Raw genomic sequence first — 6,562 nt, forward strand, 5'->3', positions numbered from 1 at the left:
TCTGCCACAGTAATGTGGAAGCTCAGACAGCATGTAAGCGAACAGGATTGATTTTGTTCCCATAGCAACACGTTTCAAAACAGCAGGTAAAGGCTTCTAATATGCCAACTTGTTTTTAAATGTAGCAACTCCCATTTTGGTTTCTCAGTCTCTGTTCCTCCTTGCTGCCCGCTTTCGTCCATGCAGCACCTGGCAGAGGATGGCTCAGGTATGCGCGTATATTCTGACCAATGAGAAGGTGGAAGGGAGAGCCAATCCTTTCCCTTCAAAGAGGAAACCAGGAAGTTGATCATAAATCTCCACTTAATTCTCATGGGAACCAAATACCCACATTCAGACAAGACGAAGTTGGAAATGCAGTCCTTATTTTGGGTAGCAACGTGTCGAGTGCTCGGTCAAAGGGGACCGAGACGCTGGGGGAAAGAGTGCGCACTCAGTGGGATGGGTGACACGCTGAGGAACATGTTTTTTCAAGACAATGTTTTCAAGGCAGAGCAGAGGAAAGAGCAGACACACTGTAATGAGAGCAGTATGCAAGGTATTAGTTAGGGGCTGGAGTAGGGTCTCAGAGGTTAAGAGCGCGTACTGCTCTTGTACAGGACCCAAGAGCAGTCCTCAGCATCTAAATAGGATGGCCCAGAAGTACCTATGACACCAGCTCCGGAGAACCTGATGCCGTCTTTTGGCCTGTGTGGGCACACAAGTCCATGTAAACACACACAATACCCTAGCACGTACACTACTCAAAGAAATTAATCTTAAAAAATAAAGAATTGACGAGCTGTGAAACCAACAAAGTCCATCTGGCTGGGCAGACCCAAGGATAAAAATAATACAGAGAAGTGAGAAGTGACCCTCAGAAGCCCGTGGGTCACCACCAAGTACACAACGTGGGATTCCCAGGAGCGAGGAGCGGTAGAGAGCACATGTCAGGGAAATCAGGGCAAAAATGTCTCAGAGTTGATGGGAAAATGTTAAACAACAAATGAGAAACTCAACAAATCCCAAGCAGACTACATTTAAAGATTCCGCGCCCAATCGGTCAGTGTTTATCTGTCAGAGGGAAGAGAATTTTAAAAGCAGTGACTCATAAGGAGAATGTGAAAAGACATCTAAGGCTTGGGGGGGTGGACACACTCAATAAACGATAGCTTTGTTAAAGGAGCTCCTGTCGGAGAGGCAACATTCCAGCCCATGCAGGAGCCAGGCTGCAAGATCTCTGGAGGACTGTGTGCTGCTATTTGCAGGCGCTCAGGCTGCTTCTGAACATGTTCCTCTGGCACACGGTACTGCTGCAGTCTGAAGAGAGAAAATGGCGGACACTGGAGCCAGAAGGCAGGCCGCCATTTTCTTCTGTACATTCCCCTCCAGCACCCACTCGTGATAAGCCTTCATACTGTGTTTATGTTATGTATATGCATAGGGAAAATGCTTATGAAGACCCCTTCCAAGCTTCATCAGCACACACCAAAGGATGAATTTTGCTGGGAAATAATATTTACTTGTAGTACCGCGCTGTTCCTCTCCTACAGGGGTTTGTCCTTATTGGATCTGGTTCAGAATACATTCAAGAAATGAAAAATAACCTAGATATGTGTGTTCCTAGGTTTTTGCCAAATTTGAAAAGGTTTTAGCTATTGTTTCATATTTCTTTCTTCTTTGTTTCTTTCTTTTCTGGGTCTCTAACATAATGACTAGTACTGTCTCCCTCACAGGACTCTGAGGTCACTGAAAATTCATTCTTGTTTAATTCTTACATCACTTGGTCTTAAGTTCGCTAATCTCTTTGTATTGCACTGTCTGGTTTAGAATAGCTTTATTCACTGAGCTTATATTTCATGTATTGTGTATTTTAGGCATAAAGAGTTATATTTGGTTCATTTTATAACTTCTGTATTTTTCTTCCATTATAGTTGCATTAAATCCTTGAGCATTTTGTCCTATAGCTTTGAAGTCTTTAGACTACCAACCCCACCATCTGTTATATTTCTAAATCAGTTTCTGCTCTTTCTCTTGGTTTCCACATTTCCCTCACCTTTCTTATGTCTAGAAAGTTTTCAATGAGTGCTGAATAAAAACGGGACTTTTTTTTAATGGTGGTTTGAATAAACATGTCCCCCATAGGCTTAGGTATATGAACACTTAGTCCCCACTTGGTGGCGCTGTTTACGGAAGGTTATGGAACCTTTAAGAAGTGACCTTGAGAGAAGAAGCTTACCACTGAGGGAGGGCTCTGGGAGTTTATTATTAAACCTGCCCTGTCCCTTCCAATTTGCCCTTACTTCTTCCTCTCTGTATTAGAAGATATCTTTCAGCTTTTTACTCTGTCGAGTCCGAGTTCAGGGAGGAAGCTGAGAAAACTCACTCCAGATACAGTAGATTAGAAGCGAAAGCTTTATTTTCTGAGTGTTCAGGGAGGTGGCCAAGTCAGGATCTGAACCGTGTCACCAAAGGGAGATTGTACCACATTTTTAAAGGATGGGAACACAACCTAGGGGGAGCTGCAGTGCCACGCAATTGTATCTTGACATTATGGACTAAGCAAGGGAGTATCTGTTGGAGACTGGGCTGTATCCAGGGCACCTGGCTTCAGAAAACATTTGGAGAAGTGGGATAGGTGTTCGTTCCCAAGCCTGGGACCATGAACTTGTTTGACCCCAGCAGCAAGAGGGAGAAGTTGTCCTTGAGATGTCTGGAATCAGACATTTTACAACAGAAGCTGTTCAGCTATAAGGAAGTCCCCGGCTCCTCCAAGGCCTGACATCTTTAGTTTCTCTGATTAGACAGAGTCTGAAAATGAAATGGTAGTACTTAGAATACGTTTCTTTTGCTCGTTCCCCACAGCTCCAACCACCTGCTGACAGGCCTCCTCCGTCAGTGTGGACTCGCCTTCTGGAAAACAAAAAAACAAAATAAACTCTTTCTTCTATAAGCTGTCTTGGTTACACCATTTTATCATATGAACAAACAAAAAAAAATGAACAGGCTTCCTTGTGTTTCTTTAAAATGTGTTTCAGTTTTCTCAGCCAACTGCTTGCTGGTCAGCACGGCTAGTTCAGTATCCAGTATTTCACTGGAGTAGATCACAGTAAGCTGTACGTTGCGGTCCACCCAATCTCACTCTTAAGTATTCTGAATACTCCCTGGTATTCAAATAGATTTTTTTTAACCCCATTCTGGAAGTCTGAAGTGAAAAACCTCATCTATTCTTCTGTCAGTGTTGAGGGTTTTGGAATTTTCAGCCACCAGATTTTCCCATTTTTGTGCAGTTTGGTCATCCATTCACCTAGTCTTATTTGAAACTCAGCATAATTGTTAACACTTGGCGTTCCGTCCCGTCTTCTTTGGACCTTTGGTCTGCATGCGGACAACCTCGACCTTCCCCAATTCCAACATCATGTCTCATTCATGAAGTGATCGGGGGTCCTCTTTTCTGTTCCCACAGCCTGGAAAGGGCCTCCAGACCAAGAGTCAAAGAATGGTAAGGATTACGTCATCAGTCCCTCCTTCTCTCAGGAGTCACAGCCCTGAACAACCTGCTCAGTTTGTAAAGGGCACTGTGCTGGCTAGACCTATGCTAACGCGACACAAGCAAGAGTCATCTGGGAAGAAGGCGTCTTAACTGAAGTAACGCCTCCATGGGATTGGCCCATAAGAGAGGTTATAGTGCATTTTCTTAATTAGTGAGTGACGGTAAAAATTAATTATGGGTTCTACCCCATCTTAGATTATTTCCCAAACAAGACACAAAGCCTTTATATTTATGTCTTAATAGCCCTGCAGCTGAGCAGATATCAACCCTCTACGTTATTTTGTCTACTTCCCTGTCAATAAATGACCCTGAGATATAATTTTCCATGTTCCCCTTGGGCTGCTCCTACTCAAACTGGCCAGCCCTCAAGACCATGCGCTCCCAATCCACCTACCTCATGGCACGGTCCTCTCTCCTTCCCTCCTCTTGGTCTCTGCCTCAGACCTCAAGCCTGGAAACCGAAGCCCCACCTACCTCCGTTCCGCCCAGCTATAGGCTGTTGGCATTTCTATTGACCAATCAGGGATAACTTGGAGGGCAGGGAGGGAGCCCTTCCTGCTCATTGTCTTTTATCACTAAGGAGTTCTTGTACGGTAGTTCTATAATCGAACGTTTAATTTTAACCCGGACTCATCTCATACGATTTAAACATCACGGGAAGCAGGGGCAGGTGGGGCTCCTGGATGTGAAACTGCCCTTCCTCAAATACAGTTTTTTGAGTCATTCCTGTTGATCGGAGTAGTAGTAGGACAATGGGGGTAGTTCTAGGCTTCCTGGCGCCCAGCTTGGCAATAGTGAGGCAGCCACATCGTAACTGCCGCGATCCCTCCCAGTAGAAAAGAGGAAGATGAGAAGGCAGAAATCATATGAGAAGGCAGAAATCATAGGTAGGCGGGGATTTTGAAGTCTACAGCGCAACACGTCATCAAATGCAGTTCCAGTGCTCCCTGCGACTGATTCTGTACGGCTTTGGTCCACTCTCTGCACTCTTGGTTCCATGTCCATCTTGGTTCTGTGACATCTTTGAGCTATTCTCTGGAATTCTCATTCCACCCTTCCCGGTCCACTCGAAGTGGCATTGGTATTGTTTCGTCTTTGGTCCACTCTTTGGATCCTTCCTTCCATGCTGTCTTGATCCGTTGTCTGAATTCAAAGGCCTCCTGACATTATATTGAAGTCTTGATCTCTTTCTGTCCAAGGACGATTTTAGTTAGTGCAATTCCTTTTTATTTATTTATTTTTTGTCCGCATCTTATTGTGTATGAACGAAAAGCTATATCCATCAATATCTTCTTTGGAAGATCTTCTCAACCTTGAGCTTCTGGGGCTGGTGAGGTATAGTTTTCAAATTCTTGCAGAACTTTTTCTCTCTCACAGAACAGTCCCCCGGGACATTACTTTAGATTTTTCTAAACTCTTCACAAAGACATTGACAGGTTCTACCATCTGCTTCGTCTTTAGATCACATGGGGGGGGGAGGGGCTTGATTGATTGATATGTGCCTGAAAGTTATTTCTTAACCTCAACAATTGTTTGCCATCTGTAAAACCTTGGACTGAGAACTGCTTTTGATTTCAAAGCCAGCACCTACTGGAGTTGAATTCTTTTCAGTTCTTGCAGCTTCTCCCTGTGCTTGTCTGGTGCAGAATGAGCAGCGAGCAGAAGCCAAGGGACATGTTTAACTGCTTGGCTTAAATGTATTTTACATTTTCCATGCTACCCGGGCAGCAATATGTTAAGCTTCCCACCACCCTTCTCTCTCTCTCTCTCTCTCTCTCTCTCTCTCTCTCTCTCTCTCTGTCAGCAGCAGCCACCACCCAGGTTCCATTAATGATCTCAAATAGCACTCACTTTCACCAATAACTTTCTCTACTTCTGTTCAATTTTCCCCATCAATTTCATCTCAACTGCTCAGTGTACATTACTATTTCAGTGCTGTCACACACACACACACACACACACACACACACACACACACACACACACAATTGCACACAAATAAACAGCAATAAAAAACAATGAAGGAAACCTAAGAATGATAAGAAGACATGAACATTTTAGCATGAATTAATTTGTCTGTTGGGGTGAGATGGAAAAATCCGTAGAAAAATGAAAGTTAACAAACTGTGAGCATAGATGAGAACAGTTTAGTGGGCATTAAAGTACTTACCTGTTATCTGGGAATCTCTGACAGAAAGTCTAGGATCACAGGGGACTACTGGTGGTAAATTCTACTTAAAAAAACTTTATAAGAAGTAATCCAACACTTGTGTAGAAAAATACAGAGAAAATTGGTTTTCTCCTTCTGATTTTATGAGACAAATGCCACTTCAATAAAAAGAGAGTTGTGGGGGTTGGAGAAATGGCTAAGGGGTTAAGAGCACTGACTGCTCTTCCAGAGGTCCTGAGTTCAAATCCCAGCAACCACTTGGTGGCTCACAACCATCTGTGATGGGATCTGGTGCCCTCTTCTGGTGTGTCTGAAGACAGCTACAGTGTACTCATATAAGTAAAATAAATAAAGCTTTTACAAAAAGAGAGAGTTGTATTTCAATCTCTCATAAACAGACAAAAATATTTAATGAGATTATTAGACAAGTGAATCTTATGATAAATAGTTTGAAGCCATCCTAGAGACACTAGGTTGAGTTAACACTTAAAAAACTTACACAGGATGGAGAGATGGCTCAGCCATTAAAGGCTATGCTCACAACCAAAAAGCCAACACAACCCAACTACCAGGACAAAGGGACATGCTGTATACAAAAGTCTTAATGTAGGAAGAATGGAGGGACACAATTTGTCCCTCTCTGTATTCCCATCTTCCTTAATTCTTGGCAAACAAGGACTAACAGAATACTATTTTTTCTCTTACATATCTCAGGCTAGCCCAAATTGGCCATGTAGCTGAGAATGCCTTTGAACTTCTGATCCTGCTACTGCTATCTCTCCATGCTCTGTGCTCGGGTTACAGGTGTGTGTGCCACGACACTTGGTTCAGTCACTTGGATGGAAGTCAAGGATGTGTAT

At 43.4% G+C, this 6,562-nt stretch overlaps 1 long non-coding RNA gene across 1 annotated transcript; it reads right to left on the reverse strand.

Annotated features, from left to right (window-relative positions):
* Positions 1-2,380: 2,380 nt before the first annotated feature.
* Positions 2,381-6,080, reverse strand: LOC120098912 (uncharacterized). Its single transcript, XR_005497677.2, has 2 exons — positions 3,927-6,080; positions 2,381-2,892 (listed from the first exon to the last, which is right to left on the reverse strand). It is a non-coding gene; the product is annotated as an uncharacterized LOC120098912 (long non-coding RNA).
* Between the last annotated feature and the right edge of the window lie 482 nt (positions 6,081-6,562).

The sequence above is a fragment of the Rattus norvegicus genome, chromosome 20 (genome assembly GCF_036323735.1).
Source record: "Rattus norvegicus strain BN/NHsdMcwi chromosome 20, GRCr8, whole genome shotgun sequence".
Taxonomy (NCBI): domain Eukaryota; kingdom Metazoa; phylum Chordata; class Mammalia; order Rodentia; family Muridae; genus Rattus; species Rattus norvegicus.